Raw genomic sequence first — 19,386 nt, 5'->3', positions numbered from 1 at the left:
TATATGACCCTGAACAAGTCAAGTCTCTCTCTCTCTCTCTCTCTCTCTCTCTCTCTCTCTCTCTCTCTCTCTCTCTCTCTCTCTCTCTCTCTCTCTTTCCCTCTCTCTCCCCACATGTATATATATATTGCTCTCTCACTGTCTTTCTCTCTCCTCTCCATCTGTGTGTGTGTGTGTGTGTGTGTGTGTGTGTGTGTGTGTGTGTGTGTTTTGGGGAGTCCCCTCTCCCTGTTTTTCACAAAGTGTTAACACTCTGGGTAGGAACTGTGGTTTCTTCTACACTTGCGCAGTCCAAAAGATACTTCCAGTACTGAAGTGACTAAAAACATTCCATGCCTCCCAAAGAGGACCTGGAAGATATGACTCAATTCTCACAAAATAGCTCTGTAATTCTGAGAAACAGTAGCTCATCCATTTTTTCTCTTTTTTTTTGTTCATTTATTTATTTTTAACATTAATTTTTTATTTTATTTTGAGTTTCAAATTCTCTCTCCCTCATGCCCCTCCCCTACCCATTGAGAAGGCAAGCATATCCATTTCAGAGATAAATAAGTGAAGATCCAATAGCCTAGAGAAGGAAGCTGAGGAAGTGTTCATTGGCTCCCTCTGTCTCATTCTTTCCTACCATGAAGCTGACCATTTATAGAATATGAACTCAGGGTTCAAAAGAATTAACCCACTTTCCAGCATACCCCTAATATGCCTAGGAAGTTTGTTTGTCACCTGGTATGTGCTGACTCAATAATCCTATGTTATTATGCAGAAACATTCATCCAAGTATCTCTAAGTATATACTTTAGGAAAGTAATCTCACAACCCCTTTGACAGCTACCAAAAGGTAACAAGTATCCAGCATTCACTCTGGTGGGAAAATGACGAAAAGTCTTTTCTAGGAGAGAATAACACTACAGACAGAGTTAAACTTGTTTCCTCCCCTAGCCAGGAGGAGGCAGATAGCATTACTGTATCTGGGACTGGCTTATATAACTTCTGAAATCCAGCTCCCAAATCCAGGGTTTCTATGATTTATTCTCAGCTGATACCTCTCATTTGCAAGGTCTCACATCTATAGAAAACTGTAAGGGATGCAAAGCACTTTACACATATTTTCTCATCTGACCACACAACTCTGTGAAGTATTATCATCCTCACTTTACCAATGAAGAAACTGAGGCTTTGAAAGGTTAAATGAATTACCACAATCACACAACTCCTAAATATTGGAGGTAAGATTAGAAACCAGATCTCTTGACCAGCACTCTCTCCACTGTCACATATTGCAGTTCCCCTGTGTGCTTATTTTCTATAAGAAAATCAATGCTAACCTTAAATTTAGTCTAGATTTAATAAGATGAAACAATAAAGACAAATATAAAATTTCTGCCCTACAATTTCAAAAAATCAGCTACACAAATTCAGGATGGGTGAAATATGGCTAGATAACAGAACATGCAGGGATGTGTTGGAGCCAGCTCAAACAGGCTCAGGAAAGCCAATTGTTAATTTTTTTTCATTGTGAGTATCTATGCCTTAGAAATTGGCAAATACTACAGATCAGGGGTTAATTTATTATTTTGTTGGTTGTTTAAACTTACGAAAGTGATGGAGAAAATTTTAATATTGTAGATTAAATTTTAAAGTAAGTTGTATAAATTTTTTTGAGAGCTGATTGTTAAACATACCCCTACATACATATGTAAAATACTGGGCACTTTTTATTCAACTAAAACCACCATAAATCAAAAGTGTGATGCATTAACACAAAACACAGAACATTGTACTCTACCCTAGTCAGACCACACCAGGAACACCATGCTAAGACCTGTGTATTTAATTTTAAGAGGAGGTGCATAAGCTGAGAGGAAGATGAGAGGATTCAAAATCAGTTCACATAAGATTTGGTTAAAGGAAATAAAGACATTTATTCAGCAAAAGCAAGAGATCACATATATCTTCATATTTTTCATGTGTAAATAAAAATAGATTCACTTAACATTGCCTTTGAAGGCAGAACTAGGACCAAAGGATAGAAAGTACAGGGAGGCAGATTTTGTATAAATAAAAGCAGAAACTTCTGAAACAATTAGAAGGGTCCAAAACTGGCATCAGCTTACTTATGAGGTAGTGAGTTTCCAGTTACTTGAAGGATTCAGATATAGTCTAGATGACTATTTGAGTGCAATATTTTAGGAAGAGATTCACTCTTCAAATATAGATCAAGTTAAAAGACCTCCAAAGTCACTTCTAAATCAGATTCTACTAATTTGGTTTCCAAAGGAAACATTAGTCTTTTTGGAATGGAAAAAGCTCTTTTTACAGTATCTCTACCAATTTGAGGCCTGGTTTTCATGCCAATAAGTCTTTAACAGAAGGCCTTCAGGGACCCTAAGGTAGGGGGGTGACAAACAAGGTTCAGTCATAAATGAAGATTGTATTTCTCATCCCCTCTATTACTAGACTGTCCCCAAAGCCCAATATTCCTTCCAAGCCCATCTTAGACTCATTGGGCAAATCCCTGGCATCTCTTTACACTGTCAAAAAGATTTAAGCTTCCCCCCAATCACTCCAAGCTGGAGCTCCTTTTTGAGAAAGGAGAATGACATGACAGGAGACAGCTGGATAAACAGAGAGGAAACACTCTTCTTGGGTTTGTTGAAAGCTTGCCCTATCTGAGTTTAATAAGGTTAATTCTAATCTGTTGTCTTCCAGGAGGTCAGAAAGGTCCTCCTTTCTGAACATGACTCACTGACTGACTCATATTTCAGGTCCCAAGAGAAAAGTGCTCATGTCTCAAACAGCAAGCCCAGCAAGTATCAAACAAGGATTGGCTAGTGTGACAGCAAGGACCTCGACATACACAGGAGGGCCTGCTGTACAGGTTCTTAGATCTACTTTTCTAAAAGGAAAACAACTTTTGAAGCGCCAACAATCTACTTTAGTCAAGCACATATATCATTCACTTAGTTTAGGGGGAAAGGTCAGCACCCTGAACTTCAGAGAAAATACAAACACAGAAGCAAATATCAACAGATAGGACTTCCAACTGTCTGACCATAAGCAATACATACATCACTGATCAACAGACAGATCCAACTGTCTAACCATTACATACATACATAGTTCCCAGAGAGAGAAGCATCAACATCTGGGTTTTCAAAGCTGGGGGGCTCTTTAGAAGCTGCCCAGAGTCTCTCTCGTCTGGCCAAAAAAACACTTCTAATGAATAAGCCCCAAAATAAAGCCTTACTTCAGAGTATTTATACACTTTCAGAGGACATCACAACCCTTGAAAAGAAGTACCTCATTAGAAATTAACAAAAGGTGTGGGCCTTCCTATAAAGCAAATCTCCCCTAATCAAACTTCTCTTAATGGGCAAACCCATTAATGGGTGGGAAAGATCTTTAACTCTCATAATTACCATTACATTAGACCCCAAGATCTTTCACAACCATTACATGGGCAACTTGTATCTGAATAGGCATTAACATTTCTTAAGCAAATACAACATAATTCCCACAAAATAAACACATTATGAACTTCACATTTGCAGAATACATAACATAACTTTATTCTTTAGGGGTCTGTCTTTGGGGAGTCAGCTCCTCCTTCTTCAATCCAAAACAAAATGTCCAAATAAAATCCATCTGGGGGGGGTGTCCTTCTCCCCACACTGCCTTTGCAGGAACTCTCAGGTGCAGGCTCCAATGAGCCAAGTCCCAGTCTTAACAATGCTCTAGTCCTTCCAAGTCCTGAAAGGTGGCTGGGCAACAAAATTATCAGTGTGGGGTTCTTGAGGGTACATGGCACTTCCCCCTACCCACCACAGGCAACTCCACCCCCTGGGTCCCAAACTGTCCCAGGAGAATGCTGCAAAAAAGCACACTCAGTGCCTTGCTTCACAGTCTCCATCTTGCCCCAGGGCTGAACTCTGAGTTCCCGCTTTCCTCCTCCTCCAGCAGGAGTCAGTCCCTCCTAGCTCCCACCTGGGTCTATGCACAGGCAGCTACACACTTGTGTTTCAGGGCTCACCTCTCCAAGGTCAGCACACTGACAGTTTTCCACTTTTGCTCTCACCTCACCAAGGTCAGCACACAGTCAGTTCTCTAATTCTACTGGATCAGTATGCAGGCAACTTTCCTCTCCTGCTCTAGGGCTCCATTCCAAGCTCTCGCTGGTCCTGCCTGGGCTCTGCATACAACACACTTTCTGGACCTTCCTCCTCCAGCACAGTCCAGAGCTGGGCTAATTCACCTAAGCCCTGGTTTTGGCCATCCCCACCTACCAGGGTTCTATAGAACTATAACCACCGCAACTGGGAAACAACAGACAATTAGTCCCACAAAACCCCATACTTTCCTTTTAATTTATGCAGAACTTACCCAACTACACCATAACGTAACAGCAAGAATCCCAACATACACAGGAGGGCCTACTGTACAGATTCTTAGATCTGCTTTTCTAACAGGAAAACAGCTTTTGAGGGGCCAACAATCTACTTTAATCAAGCACATATATCATTCACTTAGTTCAGGGAAAAGTCAACACCCTGAACTTCAGAGAAAATACAAACAGAGAAACAAAGATTAGCAGACAGGGCTTCCAATTGTCTGATCATAAGCAATAGACACATCAAAGATCAACAGACAGATCCAACTGTCTGACCATTACATACATACATGGCTACCAGAGAGAGAAGCATCAACATCTGGGTTTTCAAAGCTGGGGGGCTCCTTAGTAACTGCCTAGAGTCTCTCTCCTCTGGTCAAACAACCACTCCCAATGACTAAGCCCCAAATAAAACGTCACCTCAGAGTATTTATATACTTTTCAGAGACAGAGGACATCACAACCCTTGAGAACCAATACCTCATTAGAAATTAACAAAAGGTATGGGCCTTTCTACAAAACAAATCTCCCCTAATCAAACTTCCCTTAATGGGCAGGCCCATCAATGGGTAGGGAAGATCTTTAACTCTCATAATTACCATTACAGTTAGGTCCTTTCCAACTCTAGGGTTTCTATCTATATTGAAGTATCACAGACTCTGGAGCAGCTTTCCCAACCTCCCATTCCTACTGGCAGGCCAGATTGCCTGAAGGAGATTACTATGTCCTAGACTTCTAGGTAGAGGTGGCCCTGTGGGATTGAGGATATCTTTCTTTGATATGTGTGTATAGAATTTATTTATTTTTACAAGCAATTATTTTCTGCCACCATATACTGTAATTCTACCAGCACTGCTAAAATGCCACTGAGAAGCCTGAACCTGTTTGCCTAATGAGTGGACAATCCATGTCAAAAACAGAGCAGATCCTGCGCTGATCAGCCGTGGTATAGAGCTGATGGATTACTACCATACTTCTATTTTGAATGAGATGGAAGACCCAGTCACAAAAAAAAAAAAAAAAAATGCTTTTGCATCATCATGATAGTCATATGGTATAATGGAAAGAACGTTAGATTTAGAATAGAGAGACTTTGGTTTGAATCCCCACTCTGACATTAGTTTTATGACCGTGGGCAAGACCCTTAACCTTTCTGAGACTCTGATTTCTCATTTCTAAAACAGAAATTATAAAATCTTTAACATTTATCTTGAGGAACTGTTTTGAGAATCAGATAAAATGCTATATGTAAAGTGCCTTGTTTACTTTAAACTGCTACCCAAATACCAACTCCTATCATTTGGAGTCAGAAGACTAGAGTTTGAATCTCAACTCTGCTAAGTTGCTTTACCTGTCTAAGCCTCAGTTTTTTCATTATAAAACGAGGAATTTGGACTAGAGGTGATTTTAACATCCCTTCCAGCTCTGACATTCTATGAGGGTAGGACTTTTAACGTGGGAGAGAGATAAGATTTATTTTTCTCTAGACCCAAAGGGAATAATCCAGAGCAATGGATCAAACTTGCAAGGAGGTAAATTTAGGCTTTAATAGCAGCAAAACCTTCCTCTCAATTAGAGCTGTCCAAAAGTGGATGCAGCGAGCCTTGAGAGTGTGTTGGTAATCTTTCATTTTTCCTTTGATTATCTTTTATCATGCCATTTCTCATAGATATTTGGCTATTTCTTGTTCATATTAACTTCACTTAGCTAAAACCTTTCTTATGGAATTAAGGGAACACCTTTTTGACATTCCTCAGATAAGAAGCCAAAGAGGAGTTTGAGCTTCCCAAAGTGATTTACCTATTTATGGAAAGATCCCCTTAGTTAACAAGAGTTATGGAAGGATTTCCTTGACTCTTTGCTTTTGGTTACATTTGTGATAGGTAAATCTCCTTCTCTCATTCAGCCCATTGTGAACTTTCTAAATGTAATAAATCTGTTACCTGACTTGGTTTAGCTATAAAATCTGTTTAATTAGGTTTGTTTTCTTAGAAGGTGCATGAGATTATGATTCTCTTTAATCAACTTTGTCCTAGGAGGATATACTAGATTACCATGTGTCAAAAATTATTTCTCTGTCTCTTACATAATTTTGCCTATAAAAACCTCATTAGAATCCTAATATTAGTTTAGGGTTGTTTTTCTACCTCCTAAACTTGTACTTCAGCATAATATAACCGAGTATTTTGCCACAATAAATTCTGGGTTGTGGTAGATTTATTCAGCAGCAGTAACCTGTCACATGAACTCAGAGAGGAGATATTTCTCCCTGGAGGTCTTCAAGCAGAGGCCAGATGATCATTCATTGGGTATGTTAGAGAAGGGACTCTTTGTGTGGTTTGGACTTGATGGCTGCTAAGGTCTCCCCCAAATCTCAAATAGCGTGATGCTGCGATCCTGATTCTAGCTTACTTTACCTCAGAGTTTCTCTCTTCTATAATGGGACCCAAGTTTTCCCTTAAAAGTCTATCACAAAATATGTTGAATGTGAATGTCTCTGTAGAGCCTATATCATAGTGCATGCTGTCTCGGGGAGGGGGGAGGGGAGTTAGGGGAGAAAATTTGGAATTCAAAAGCTTGTGGAACTGAATTTTGTAAACTAAAAATAAATTTTTTTTAAAGTATATCATAAATCCACAGCAAGAGCAATGACAGCGTATTTCAAGGAACAGCCTAGAAGCCCGACTCCAAACCAAAAGGGAGAGAACTCCCCTTTCCTCTCTCCACAGCCTCAAAGACACTACTAGTCTTCTAGAACTGTCCCCTCCCCCATGACCTTATTCTCCTTAAGGACCTGGCCAGCGTTGCAACCCAGGCGATTTCTCTTGAAGGATTAGAGTGAGCTTTCCTAGAGGATCGGTTTTTCAGGTGTTCAAATGTGGGGAAAAGCTCCGAGCCAGTGGGAACAATGGACCTTATCTTCAAGGGTTGTTTTGGCCTGGGCCCCACAAGGCCTCAAGCTGAAGATACCTATCTCTATACTTTTATCTTCCTTCCCTTTGGCTTCTGCAGCCTGACAGTTGAGTGAAAAGAGAATTCGAACGGATTCACTGAGGAAGGAGATATTTGTTCTGTGATGCAAATTAAGCAAGCCAAGTATCAAAGCTGCTAAATCAAAGACTCTCTTTTCCTCACTTGCTACTTAGACTCATAGAGCTAAAAGGAACATCAAAAATCATCCATTCCAAGTGCCATTGTCCTCCTGAGTGTGACAGCCCAGGTCCCTACAGGAGGGACTTTCATTTGTGTTCTTCCTTAAGTCTGCCAAAGGGGATTAAACCAAGATGCTGAAGACCTTTCTTTAACTCCTTTGACACTGTGTGGATATCAATGGCACACACAAGCTGTCCACTGGTTATGAATTTGTTCCTCAAACATCTAGTTCGTTCATTCATCAAATGTATCCAAAGTTCAGTCTGTTTGCTTTAAAAAAAATTCATAGAAGGAAACTAAAAACCCAAGTAATTGACTTTTTCATTATTCTACACCTGTGATTGGTGTAGGGCAAGGGTAGGGAACCCTCCAGCCTTGAGGTCACTTGTGGCCCTCTAAATCCTCAAATGTGACCCTCATTCAAAGGGTAGGGAAAACCACATGAGGCGAAATCTCTCCACCAAGGCAGATCAGCAATTGTTCTGTGATTTGGAGTCTTAGAGAGTCACCTGGAGCCCATGGTCATGCAAACAATGTGTGTCAGAAACAAAGCCTGAGCCCAAGTCCTCCTTGCTCCAAATCTATCTTTATGCATCATGCCAAAATGCCTCTGGTTTTTTTTTTATATTTATGTGAATTGATGGATGTCTTGGTATTTTAGGATCAGAGATTTAAAGCTGGAAAGGATTATGGAGGTAATATAATACAGATGAGAAAACTGAAATATTATAAAGTCAGATGACTTATCAAAGGCCACAATTAGTAAGTGGAAATGGCAGAACTTGAACCCAAGCCCTCTGTTTGTCCTTCATTGCTGAAGAAGATCATACCATCAGAGAAATAATGACATGACTTGCACTTGACTCTGTTTTTGAGTGAGGGAGGGTTGTGCAGGTCAACTGCCTCACCTCTCCTCCAGAGCCATCTGCATCCAGTGACCAAATATTCATCAGGATGACTGGAGATGACCCAGGATGAGGCAGTTGGGGTTAAGTGACTTGCCCAAGGTCACATAGCTAGTGAGTGTCAAGTGTCTGAGGTGAGATTTGAACTCAGGTCCTTCTGACTCCTGCACTGGTGTTCTATCCACTGCACCACCTAGCTGCCCCAACCCAACCCTCTAAGGGCATATCCAACACCCTGCTGAATCACACTGCCTCCACATAAGTATAACCAAACCATAGAGTCAAATGTTGGCCAAAAGGAGAGCCAATCTGTGCATACCTTTTGACCCAGGAATACTATTACTAGGTCTGTGTCCCAAAGAGATTTCTAAAAAAAGAAAAGTACCTAAGTGTACAGAAATATTTATAGTAGCTCTTTCTGTGGTAGCAAAGAATTAGAAACTAAGGGGATACTCACCAATTAAGGAATGACTTGTCATGAAATACCATTGTGCTATAAGAAATAACATGCGGGATGATTCCAGAAAAACCTGAAAAGACTTCCATGAACTGATGCAGAGTGAAGTGAGCAGGACTAGAACACTGTACACAGTAACAGCAATGTTGCGTGATGATTCACTGTGAATAACTTAGCTATTTTTGGCAAGACAATTCCAAAAGACTCCTGTTGAAAAATGCTATCCACCTCCAGAGAAAGAACCAATAGGGTGTAAATACAGACTGAAACGTACTATTCTTTATTTTTTTATTGCATCTTTTCCTCCACAAAATAACTAATATGGAAATACGTTTTGTATAACTGCATACATATAACCTATATCAAATTGTTTGCTGTCTTAGGAGGGGAAAAGGGAAGGAAGAAAGGGAGAGATTTTTTTAAATTAATGTTTAAAAGTGTTTTTATATGTAATTGGAAAAAAATATTTTTGAAGAAGAAAGAGGAGGAGGAGGAGAAAAAGAAGGAAGAAGAAAGAGAAGAAGGAGGAAAAGGAGAAAGAGGAGGAGGAGAGAAAAGAAGAAGGAGAAGAAGAAGAAGAAGAAGAAGAAGAAGAAGAAGAAGAAGAAGAAGAAGGAGAAGGAGGAGGAGGAGAGAAAAGAAGGAGAAGAAGAAGAAGAAGGAGAAGGAGGAGGAGGAGGAGAGAAAAGAAGAAGGAGAAGAAGAAGAAGAAGAAGAAGAAGAAGAAGAAGAAGGAGAAGGAGAAGGAGAAGGAGGAGGAGGAGGAGGAGAGAAAAGAAGAAGGAGAAGAAGAAAAAGAAGAAGAAGAAGAAGAAGAAGAAGGAGAAGGAGAAGGAGGAGGAGGAGGAGGAGAGAAAAGAAGAAGGAGAAGGAGAAGAGAAAAGAAGGAAGAGGGGGAGAAGAAGGAGAAGGAGAAGAAAAAGAGAAAAGAGAGCTACAAATATGGCACTGCTGGAAAGTGACAGTCAGAAACCTTCCCCTACCCTTCCTAAATTCATGCTCCTCCATGTTTCCAGCACAGACTTCTCCCTTTTCTTTTTAGGTAAATTTGGCCCTTCAAGCACAGCAGATACCTTTTTCTATTACTTCTATGTATTCTCGTTCCCCCATCCTGGATACAAATTTATAAAACAAATTCCTAAAGAAAATAATGGCTTGGGTTGTAATTTAAATTAAGTTGAGGGAGGGGGGGATAGGAGAGGAGTAGGAGAAAAGAAGATGGCAGCATGAGGGATATCAGATGACCGCACCGGGGAGCAGGGGCATGTGGGTGCCAGAGGATGGTGTTTAATTCACTAAGAAGTACACCTGCTGGGAGACACTCCTCACCAGAGGTTTAGAAGTTTCAAGTTAACGGAAAGTTTGAATAATCCTGAAATTCAAGACCAGTATGGCCCAAGAGTTTATCACGCTCCCACACCTCCCTCTGGTGACCAATTGTGAGAACAGCAGTAGCTGGATGGATACGGGAAACTGTACTCTATTGACTACCTGAGCAAAGGCTTGGAATGAGAGAAAGCAAGGAGGAAAGAAACTGTTGAAAACTTCTCAATACTTCTCCCTTTTCCACCAAAACTCGGAAGCCCCCTGGAGCCGAGATCTCCCTCCCTCCAGCAAAGCAGATCATAATCTCTCAATGCTTACCCATCTTGTGTGACGCTGATTCATGTTCTCTCCTCCATCAGCCAAAAGGGGATTCACCTAATATCCACATGGACCTTTCATTTTTTTTTGACTTTGTATCCATCAGAACAAATCCTATCAACAACATATGAGGAGCTATCCTGGGAAATGGATTTATGGATACAAAAAAATGAAACAATCCCAACTCACAATAAGCTTATATTCTAATGCAGGTGACAAGTATATATGAAAACATACTCAGTATCAATATAAAGCTAATACATACAAAGTAGTTTGGGAGGGAGGGAAGGCACTACTAGCTGAGGGGATCAACCAGCTGCACACACTGGTTGATTATCCTTCTTCATTCTCTCTACCAAGGGCAGCCCATCTTTTTTTTTTCCAATCCTACATTTTTCTGATGATATCATAACTTCTCCTATATAGTTCTTCATTTGAAATTCATTATTCATTTTCATCACAGAAAGTGAACCTGTTGTTGCTCAGCAGTTTTCAATTGTGTCCAATTCTTTGACTTCATTTAGGGTTTTCTTGGCAAAGACAGGAGTTGTTTGCCATTTCCTTCTCCAGCTCACTTTACAAATGAGGAAACTGAGGCAAAGGGGGTTAAGTGACTTGCCCATGGTTACACAGTCACTAAGCTCTATCCACTGGGCCACCTAGCTGCCCCAAAAGTGAACCTAGAAGTCAATTAATCAGAGGTGATGGTATATACCATGATTTGCAGCCAAATGGCATCAAGCGAAGAATATTTAGTGTTTTAAAAAATGGTTCTGTGTTTCAGAGAGAAATTGGGGTTAAAATAACTAAGGTTTCTCAGAAATAATCCAGTCAGTGCTCCCCACCCCACCCCCACAGCCCATTCAATTCTGAGCCTACTTCAATGTCCATTTGATGTTTGTCTCATATGTATATATATATGTATATATATACATATGTAGATAGATAGATGGATGGATAGATAGATAGATAGATAGATAGATAGATAGATAGATAGATAGATAGATAGATAGATAGATAGATATACTGGACTGATATATGTATAGACAGATGAACTGATATATGTACCAATGGACAAATTTAGGAGGTCACCTTCTAGACCAAAGGTGTCAAACATGGTGGGTCACTGAGAGTCCACAAAACTTCCAAGTGCATCCTGAAGCAGATTAAAATGTAATTAGCAAATATTTAACAAAATAAGTAAAAAATACAATATAACATAGAAAATGTCAATTTGTGATATTCTGCGTCACTATGTGACCAGACGTGTTCCAGAACTTTTTGGTCTCAAGACACTTTTATATTCTTAAAAATACTGAAGACCCCAAATACCTTTTGTTTATGTAGATTATGTCCATTGATACTTACTATATTCGAAATAAAAATTGAAAAAATTTTAAATTATGTGTTTATAATACATTTTAAATTACAATAATGAACCTATTACAGGTTGACAGCAATATGTTTTTATGAAAAATAATTTTAGTTTCCAAAACAAGAAAAATTTAGTGAAAATAGTGGCATTATCTTACATAGTTTTGCAAATCTCTTTGATGTTTGGCTTAATGAAAGACAGCTGGATCTTCATATACACTTATGCATTCAATCTGCTGTCATATGATATTTTGGTTGAAGTATATGAAGAAATCTGACCTTACACAGATATGTAGTTGGAAAAGGGAGGAATGTTTTAATAGGCAAATGACATCTTAACATTATTATGCAACTAGTTTCGACCTTGCAGAAGCCCCAAAAGGTCAGAGGAACCCCACCAGTAGCATTAGCACCATACTTTGAGACCCCCTACTCTAGACAATAAGCATTTTTTTACTATTAGCATTCTTCATCCACTTTCTTTTGTATAATTTTTTTTCTGTGTAAATAAGAATCTTATTTAAAAACTTCCTACAGCAGTTACTTAAATGGCAAAGGAGTTTTACTAGAATTCAAATTCCTAGACAGTATTATTTTCTATATATTGCTTCCAGTTTGTATCTGATCTCTCCACTGGACCCTAGTGATTGTCTCATTTTTTTTTAATGGATCGTGAGATAGAGATAAGCAGTTGTTTAGGGCCCAATAACAGGGAATCCCAGAGAGGTACATTTTTTTAGTATCCTTTTTCTTGTCACCTTCAAAAGATACTTAATTTCATCAATATGAGTACCCTACACACTGGTTTCATGAGTCGCTATATGAAGAAAGAAAGAAAGAAGGAAGGAAAGAAGGAAGGAAGGAAGGAAAGAAAGAAAGAGAAAGAGGGAAGGAGGAAAAAGAAAGAAAAAAGGAAGGAAGGGAGGGAGGGAAGGAAGAAGGAAGGAAGGAAGGAAGGAAGGAAGGAAGGAAGGAAGGAAGGAAGGAAGGAAGGAAGGAAGGAAGGAAGGAAGATCTAGTAACTACCTTTCAGGTGATGTGGCCCTTCCTCCCTCAACGTATCCTCCAAATAAGGATGTAAGCTGCTCCTCAATGACCAGTGTATTTCTAAGTCTTTACCCAAAGACTTTCTAGTTTGGTGGTACCTACCACCACTACCCACATAGCACTAGAGAACCAATGGTCCCCTCCATACCATAATGACACAATAGAGTAGGGTCATCAGCATACCCGCAACTGGGCTGGCACAAGCATTAGCATTGCCCATTCCTTTAAGAAGAAGAAGGGCTAATGGCAATGCTGGCTCCAGGGTGTGCTGGCATACTGAGGAACATTCAGACTACACTCAATGTACATCTATGAATAGAAGGACCATATGGTGTTTCATATTGCTTTTGTAAATGTTTAACCACTAGGAGGCACTGTAACCACTATATAGATGCTACTCATAATGAAAACCAAGCTTTGGATTGCCCCATACCAGACTCAACACCAGAGTCCATGATTCCCAGAAAGCTAGCTATCTACACTGCATTATTGCCTTTCTGTGGAAAGGAACGCGAGTATCATTCTAAAAGGTGTTATTACTCTGGAATTATCCAATTAAAGAGCTCTCAAGTTTGAAGTCCACTAGGAAAGCTCCCCTTTCTTCTGGTCCAGCCTACTGCGCTCTTCAGCTGTGTCTCCAGCCTCTTTTGTCTCCTGCCCAGAGACTCCACAGGCTCATAAAAGAAAGCCAACGACTCTGACATCTTTTCTTCTCTCCTTAAAAAGCTCCGTCACTAGCCCCTAGGCCCTGCCATAACTGCTTCATTCCCTTCCTCATCCCTTTCTTCTCAGCTCTTCTTGCAGTACCCATTCTCAGAGGTTTCACTGGGATTCAACCCAAAACATGGAACTTGCCCAGTGCCTCCTCCACCCCACCTTCCACAGTCATGGCAAACTGAAGGGGGTGGAACAAGGGTGCTAAAAAAAAAAAAAGCACATATTCTTAATTCACATAAAAATGAGCATAAAATCCACTTTATGTGGCAATTAGGCATTCCTTTGGTAGAAAATCAGGTCTCCTGTGACAATGAAAACTCAATGCTTCCAAGGCATAGGGATGCACAAGGGGCACTCTTTTTCCCAGGTTGCTGCTTTTCTCAGTATAATTGCATTTCCAAAGTCTCTTCTGCCATTATCTGTTGAAATGGGAGGAAGAACTGGGAAAAGTCACAGCACAGGGGGACTATGAGGTAGATCTGAGCAAAAACCTATGTTTATTGGAACAACTTAAGGAAGAAAGAATGATATTCTATAATACAAGATGTAAAGTATTCTGCATTTTTTTGAGGCCTAAATTTAATTCCACTTAGGTACAGGAGAAAAATCATTCAGAAAATCTTCAACAACATTCCTAACCTTTTCTCATCTCTGGAAAAGAACAGGAGAGAAGCAGTGTTTGCTTTGTTTTATTTTTTTAACTCCACTTGAAGCCCTGATATCATGCTAGCCAAATCTTTGGGGTGAAAAGAGTCACAGCAGCTAAATGAATCAGTACACTTCTATAAGACATGTTAGCCAGAGTTCAAATCCTGCTTCTGGTTTTTTACTAGCTATGTTACCATGAACAAATGGCTTCATCTCTCTGAGTTTACATTCCTAAAATGCAAAATAATAATAATGACTATAAAACCTATTCCACCATGCTGTTGGCAAGGCCAATTGAAATAAACATGTAAATGCAACCCATGGTCCTAAACCCCCAAGTTCTAAGTTTACAACACACCAGGTTCAGTCTTGGGGGCTTCCCCAAAAATTAACAACTCTTAGAAAACTCAGAATAAACTTTGTGTCTAAATCTCCAAAAAGTACTCACAGATCCCATACAATTATTCAAGGTAACTATATACATACAGGGTACAGTATAGCCTTTTAGTTAACTCCAAAAACAAAAACAAAACAGAAAACACAAGGGACTCCTAAGAGCCCACAATCAAGTGAACAAGATACACAAAGGCTTCACAATAGCTCATAAGCAATGTCCTCCTTCTGGGGATTTCATCTTTCCACAGATAGACATGCAGTCCCCAGAATCATAGGGCCATCCTGTGATTTGGGCCCTGGAAGAGAAATGACCTTGAGACTGCTAAACAGGTAGCTGTAAACAGCAACATTGTATCCTATATTGTGCTTTATGGCACTCTGATGACTTGGGACTCCTCAGAAAGGAAATGCAGTTGCAATTTACAGTCAGTCCCTGAAATTCTAGTGAATCATACTTTCATCACCAGAGAAATACTGTTCTGAAGATTTTAACTCCCCCGGAAAGGAAACACATTTAGGGTTACTAGACATTCAACCTCCTCCTCCCCTCCCCTTTTCCCATTTGATCCAAATCATCAAAGAACTGACTATAATAGGGAAATAGAAAGTCCAGGTCTTTTGTGTGGCTTTAATCCCCAGTTGCTTTTCATGTAACCCCCAAGAGCCACGTGCAAAGTCCTTTTCCCGCCGCCGAGCATGCTGCCTAGGAAACAGTCCTTCTCTCTGTAGGTCAGATTCCTGAACTCCCAAACTTGGGGTTTGACTGGAGCTGTCCAAGAACTTCCCTCTTTTCAGGCTAGAATAGATTCTGGCATCAGGTTGCCAAGGACATCCCCTTTCTCTAGCTAGAAGGCTGAAACCTGAGGAATTCTCACTACAGGTTCTCTTCATAGCTTGAACAACTCAACTCTGCCCTCCCTGGGACCATAAGCCCACACGTTCCCCCTGGTCTTTTTCCTCATTGCCCCCACTGTTGCTTCCTGCTCTATCCTCCACAGACCCTGTCTGCTAGGAACAGAATCCCTTAGCGTTCCGGCACTGACTGGAACCAAGCATTTTCATCTTCACCCTAATCATTGTATTCCTTGCCACGGGCATCCCACCCACCCCCAAGCCCTGTTTTTCATCTCTTGCTTACTCTGAGGACTATCATCAAGCCAAGACTAACTTTACCTCTGGAAAGGGCAAGTCAATGCATTGGCCTCTCTTTCCACTGACCACCAGCTGTGTGCCTTTCTAGATCAAAACGTGGTTCTTTGATCCTCCCTACTGCAAGAGCTGTGTCTGGCGTTAAAAATGCCATCTCCTCAAAGGCATTTATGTATTTGTATCCCCAGGTCTAGCCCAGTGCTTGGAGCATGGTAAGTATTTAATAAATGCTGATTGATTAACTGATTGATTGATTGATTGATTGATTCCAGGAGTACAGCATTTTCCCCACAGTGTTTAATGATTCCTGGATGTGAACTTGGGAGACTCGGTAAGTAGCAACCCGAGGGTCTTGTTTTCGGGTGTAGACTCGTTCCAACTCAACATGAACTACAGGCAACCCAAGTGCAACAGCCCTGTTGTTTAATTAACTTGTTTAATTAACGATGTACTTCTGAATGAACAGGGCAGTCCACGGAACCCTGCCCTTGGGTAACATTTTGCTTTCCTAATTCTTTCTTTTAAGTGCAAGAGCCTGTTTGGCGCGAAAGAGCAGGGCCCCTCCTTGGGAAGGCACACTTATCAAAGTGAGGTTAATAGAAAGCGGAAGGCGCCCAAAGCTCGCTATCATTCAATTATATTGGGGAGGTTGATAGGTGGCTCCATAGCTCAGTGGTTAGAGCACTGGTCTTGTAAACCAGGGGTCGCGAGTTCGATCCTCGCTGGGGCCTCTCCTTTAATTGGCATTTTTTTCTCTTTTCCTCTCAAAATATAGTTCACAGTTTCCAAAGGGAAAGTCGATTTTTAAAAGCGTTGCTTTTGCTCGCAGCAGCTCCAGAAGCAGCGACCTTAGGCGAGGCCCCGGAAGAGGAGAAGGAGCAGCTCGGGAAAAGGAGGCGATGCGCTCGGGCTCTGGACGCCCGGGGCGGCAGGCACCTCTGGGGGCGCAGGCGGCACGGCCGGCGTCCTCATCAGGCGCACTGCACTGAGCGAAAGGCAAAGGACCGGGCCCTGCGCGGGGCACCAGCTCCTCGGGGTGTTGCACTGGGAGGCGGCGCCCCGCGCACCAACAGCCCGGCTCCGAACGCCGTGGGAGCTGGGAGGGTGGAGCCCAGCAGGTTCGGGCGGAGCCACGGCCGCCTGCAGCTCCTCCCTGTGGCCGGCAGGGGGCGCCAGAGGCGCGGGGCTCGGCCTCCTCTCTCCTAGCCGAGACGATGCCACGTGGCACCCGAGAACCGGGAGGAGGGAGGGGCGGGGCGGGGATAAGGTACAAGGTCCGGGCCTCCGCGAGAGGTCGAGCTCGGGCGGGGAGGCGTGGCCTCTGCGCAGCCTCCGCGGGGCCCGGGCTGGCCCCGCCCCGCTCCTCTCCCACCCCAGGCTTTTCCAGTGTTCTAGCCTCGCTCTCTGCAGAGATCGCTAGTTAGATCAGCAAGCACTGATGAAGCTCCTGCTGTGTGCTGACCGCGGGGATACAAAACCCTCAGAAGCTTAGGAGCTGCAGGGGGAGGGGAGGGACCCCGCACTAACGACTGCTGTCTGGACTCTCTAGTCTCTTCAGCCCCGCCCATCTCTCTGGGACTCCGTTTGGGGTGTTCCTAACAAAGATAAGAACTTAGCAAAGTGGTTTTGTCATTTCCGTCTCCAAGTCATTTTACAGATGAGGAAACTGACTTACCCGGGGTCATATAGCTGGACAGTGTCAGAGACCACATTGTAACTCAGGAGACTTCAGGTGGGCAGCCCTAGGCTAGGACACACTAGGCTGGGACAGGCTGCATAGCCAAGTCCCAGGACTGCACGCTGGCCTGGAGGGGGATGGGCAAGAGTTCTTGCACCTGGTGGGATATTGGCCAAGAGCTGTCAACAGCAACTGTTGCATTTCCCACCAACAAGCTTGTAAGCTACCTTCCTAAACACTTCAGCAAAGGCTAGTGATGAGGGACGTAATTATATATTATAGCCATAACAACCTAGTTCTGTGCCTAAGCACCAGAGATCACATAACTATAACTGGTAGGGGCTCTGGAGATCATTAGCTTCAGTCCCTTCATTTTGCAAATGAGGAGACTGAGGCTGTCTTGTCAGTAACTCATTTATTAGATTATAAGCTCCAGGAAGTAGGGACTTAAATGATTGAAAGTCCCTAAAGAACACGATGGCAGATCTATGTGCCTGGCACATAGGAGGAACTTAATAAATGTTCCTTGATGAATTGTCCACAGTGGCAGGTCTAGAATTCTGGCTCAGGTTCTCAGATTCCAGATCCAGCTCTCTCCCTGTGCATACCTATACAACTCTTCTTCCTTCTTTTATTCTTTTTATTTAGATTAATAAGCTAAGTGAGGAACTCCGAAAATCCCTGTTTAATTGAATGGATATCAACAGTGGAGCTGCTTTCTATCCAAATTTTTCTATCCAGCGTTGCTTTAATCTGGCTTGTATTTCATCTCCTGAAAGCCAAGTCAGTCTCAGAGCTGGAAGGGACCGCAGAAGCCATGTAATCCAACCTGAATGTGAACAAGAATTCCCTTGTTAATCCCCTAGTCATCCAACTTTTGTGTCTCTGCCTTTGCTGGTCAGTAAGAATACATGACTAGGAAAGGGACCTTTTAAGACAAACCTAGGAAGACTTAGGGGAACTAAAGCAGAGTGGAATGAGCAGAACCCACAAAGCAATTTATAAAATAACAAAAAAAAAGGAAAGAGGAAAAATGTAAAGAAAAACTAAGAAATATATAAGAACTCTGATTAAAGCGATAACCAATCATATTTCCCAAGAAGCTGCGAGCAGTGACGTGATGAACTTAAAGTGCAGAATGAGACATATTTCAGACTTGGGATTTGTTTTGCATGACTATACAAACAAGGGCTTTGTGTTTTCTTTCAATTTGAGGAGGAGGAGGGTAGCAACAGGATAACCAAAATGGGGGGGGGGGGAGGATTATTGAAATGTTTTTAAAATGCATAAAAGACAACAGAAGGAAAGTCAATAGGAAACAGAAGCAGGGCAGCTTTTAAACCATGTTGAATTTGCTGTATATTTGGAGGAAGAAACAGGTTATGTAACGTGTAGATTCCATGCTGCATGTATGTAATCCTCTTTTTTATTCTGCTTTATATATGGAAATTTTCATCTTATTTGATGTTAAGTTCTTGATTGAAAAAAATAATTTAAAAAAAAACCCAGTATATAGAACTGGGAACCGAATCTGAAAGCCAAGAACCTCTTGGCCTTTGAATGACCTTTAAAGTAATTCATATCTATTTGCCCATCTGTCCCATTGTTTACCTACCAGGATTGTTGTAAAAATGAAATCAGCTCTAAAGCAGTATTCTTTCTACTAATTTGGCCATGAAATTAATTCTGGACCTGAAATAAAGTGGGAGAGCTAGAAATATTCTAATTCTAAAAATAAACGAGCAGGTTCTGGGAAATTTCTCTAATAAATAGAGGAAATTGAGGCATTTTCACACTCTCAAGTTTAATATATGCATAATTTAGTGGAATA

General features: G+C 41.5%; 1 non-coding gene across 1 annotated transcript; it reads left to right on the top strand.

Annotated features, from left to right (window-relative positions):
• The first annotated feature begins 16,535 nt into the window (after positions 1–16,535).
• On the top strand, positions 16,536–16,608 carry TRNAT-UGU (transfer RNA threonine (anticodon UGU)). Its single transcript has one exon. It is a non-coding gene; the product is annotated as a tRNA-Thr (tRNA).
• Positions 16,609–19,386: the final 2,778 nt, after the last annotated feature.

Source organism: Notamacropus eugenii, chromosome 2 (genome assembly GCF_028372415.1).
Source record: "Notamacropus eugenii isolate mMacEug1 chromosome 2, mMacEug1.pri_v2, whole genome shotgun sequence".
Classification (NCBI taxonomy): domain Eukaryota; kingdom Metazoa; phylum Chordata; class Mammalia; order Diprotodontia; family Macropodidae; genus Notamacropus; species Notamacropus eugenii.
Note: the sequence above shows the minus strand (reverse complement) of the source record. Positions and strands in the feature narration are given on the sequence as shown.